General features: G+C 34.9%; 1 long non-coding RNA gene across 1 annotated transcript; it reads right to left on the minus strand.

Annotated features, from left to right (window-relative positions):
* Positions 1 to 549: 549 nt before the first annotated feature.
* Positions 550 to 2,707, minus strand: LOC116548170. The gene is made up of 4 exons (XR_004267338.1): positions 2,597 to 2,707; positions 1,058 to 1,146; positions 735 to 812; positions 550 to 653 (listed from the first exon to the last, which is right to left on the minus strand). It is a non-coding gene; the product is annotated as an uncharacterized LOC116548170 (long non-coding RNA).
* Between the last annotated feature and the right edge of the window lie 478 nt (positions 2,708 to 3,185).

A 3,185-nucleotide genomic window follows, 5' to 3' on the forward strand; every position in this document is an offset into this window, starting at 1 on the left:
TAACTGTGGGCTGTGTTACTAACTTCCTTCCAAAGAGTACAATAATGCAAAAGGTAAAAAAAAAAAAAAAAAGCAATTTTACAGTGAAGAAACCTGGCAATACTAAGCTCAGTCAGGCCATCAAGATTAATAGGATGTGGGATTTATGGGAACCCTCTTTACTATCTTTGCAATTTTTATGTCATTCTGAAACTCTTCTATTAATAAAGTAAAATGCTTATAGTGAAAAAAAACTTTGCAAAACAAAACAAAACAAAGGACTGTTCAACTGGGTTGTGGTTTCTTAATTGCTCAACATGTTTTGGAGGGCAGAGCCAAGCAATCAACAATTACCTAGGGTTAAGAACCAAAATACTTCCTAGGCCCATAAGAGTAACTTCTTGTGTAAGTATTTAAAATCCCACAAAAACGGACAGAGGTAGTTCAACTTCCCTGACTCACACTCTTACTTCACAGAACACTATGGAAAAATAAAAAGTTCAAATCCATCTACAGAGTTCAAAAACCAAATTATTAGTAACACTTAGCAGCAAAACTCTTACCAAATCCTGATTCTTGACATTCTGTTCTCTCTCAGATTCTAACATAACACGAAGATTTTTAGCTGTGTCACCCAGAATTTCATTATTTTTTTCAAGTGTCTTGATTTTATCCTACAAAAATATATTAAGTTTAGTTATATTCATTAATTTTTACTTTTGTTTTAAAATGTAATCCCCAAAAGAAGTTTTTACCTTAAATTTAATTGCTTCATCAGAGAGAATCATATTTTGTTTCCTGGTTTCTTGAACATGTTTATTTGATTCCTTTATCTGCAAAAAATAAAGCATTCAGAATCCAGAAATACAAAGTATTGTGCTATTGGAATTTACTTTGGAGTGACTGAACTCTTATAGAAGAAAACAGTACTTTACACACATGATTGATTAAGCTCTGGATTGTTTATAGGAATTAATGGAATAATAAATATTATTTTAAAATACCATAGTAACTGAACAATAAGACAGGTGAAAATAATTCAAGCTGGGACCAGGGGAAAAAAAAAGAATAATTATACCTTCTGTTCATAATTTGACAATTTCTGTACAAGTTCTGTATTTTCTTTCCTAATAATCTTCAACTTCTCAGAAATCTGCTGTTCGGTGACTGAAAAAAGAAAATATATAAGGTTATTATGATCACTAAATGAAACTGAATGACCCAATGTATTGGCGGAAAGACATGTTATCTGGCACTATGAGGAAAAAGGACTTCTTGACATAACTATTATGGTTTTGAAATGTGATATGGTTTGGATTGTGTCCCCACCAAATCTCAAGTCAAATTATAGTCCCCAGTGTTGCAGGTGGGGCCTGGTGGGAGGTGATTGGATCATAGGGGTGATTTCTCATGAGTGGTTTATCACCATCCCTGTGGTGCTGTTCTTGTGACAGTGACTGAGTTCTTGTGGAGTCAGGTTGTTTAAAAGTGTGCAGCATCTCCCCGCTCACTCTCTGTTGCTCCTGCTTCTGCCATGTAAGACGGCCTGCTCTTGCTTTACCTCCTGCTATGGGTGATATCTCTCCGAGGCCTCCCCAGAAGCAGATGCCACTATGCTTCCTGTATAGCCTGCAGAATTATGAGCTAATTAAACCTCTTTCTCATAAATTACTCAGTCTTAGGTATTTCTTTTTTTGAGACAGGGTCTCGGTCTGTTGCCCAGGCTGGAGTTCAGTGGCACAATCTCAGCTCACTGCAAACTCCACCTCCCAAGCTCAAGCAATTCTCCTGTCTCAGCCTCCCAAGTACCTGAGACCACAGGTGCTTGCCACCACACCTGGCTAATTTTTGTATTTTTTAAAATAGAGATGAGTTTCTCCATGTTGCCCAGGCTGGTCTCAAACTCCTGAGCTGAAGCAATCCTCCTGCCCTGGCCTCCCAAAGTGTTGGGATTACAGGCATGAGCCATCACACCTGGCCTTGGGTATTTCTTTACAGCAGTGTGAGAACAGATTAATACAAAAAGCAATCTTCTAATAGGAATAAGAATGTAAAAATATTGTTACAATTTAAGAAAAATATAATAAGAAACTTTATTTCAATGAGAGTCTAAGTTAAGTTTATTTCCAAGATGGGAAACCCGGTAAAATGTTATAGGTCAATATTTATCCCTGCATGAAGCATATTTTTTTCTCAGAAGATGGCATCACTTCAAATATGTCATTTGCAAAGAGAAAAAGAAAATGCAAGCATGCTGATTTATATTTCTAGTCCTGAAATTATCTACTTAAATAAATGGTTAATGTACTAAATCACTAACACGGAAAACCTGGTCACATGTAATAAACTAGTACATCAATATTTAAGGTAAATCTGCCCCCAGTGAAACTAATCTTCTCCCTACTCCCACAATTTGTTCCTCCTCATCTCCTATCTCAGTTGGTAGCATCATCATTTATTCTATCATCCAAGCTAGCAACCTAAGAATAGGAAAGTGTTCAGAAGCTGTAAGTCAGTCAGACATCAGAAGTCACTAAAACTACTTACATATAAAAGCCATATCAAACACTTGTACAGAGGGAATAGTACAAATAACAAAACAAGCCTAAAGATTTACCTTGATATACTCTACTCTTTACCTAGAAAAGAGAAATAAAAATTAAATTGTATGTCAAACATTTCATTAATAGGTGTATATAGTTCCTAACACAACAGTTGGAATTATAACCAAATGGGAATTTATTAACAGTTTGCTTTAGCATAATACATCCACAAGATTAAAAAAATTAAAAAGGTTAAAAGCATGTCAAATTCAACCAGTAGTGATATGCTGCAGTCTGACAGATAAAGCACTAAGATAAATACCTTGCTCTGCAGCTAAATGTAAGTTTACATATCTAAATGAACACCAGTCTTATGAAATGAGCACTTAACTTGAATAACAGGAATGGCTAATATTTTTATAATAAATATATTAACATTTTATTTACTCAAAGTCACCTATTTGACAACTCCAAAGAGCCAGAATGAAATCTAAAAACATTGACCACTCAAAAAGACTCTGAGGAGACAAAATTAAAGGTATAATCTTCGTACTAAGATACACCTCTTTTGCTTTCCAGAAAATATCTCAGAAATCCTATTCAAAGTTGACTACTTGCTGAACTTAGAAACAATTCTATTAACACTAAGGTAGATCATTTGAC

Source organism: Sapajus apella, unplaced genomic scaffold (assembly GCF_009761245.1).
Source record: "Sapajus apella isolate SASKATOON/1434 unplaced genomic scaffold, GSC_monkey_1.0 scaffold7638, whole genome shotgun sequence".
Lineage (NCBI taxonomy): Eukaryota > Metazoa > Chordata > Mammalia > Primates > Cebidae > Sapajus > Sapajus apella.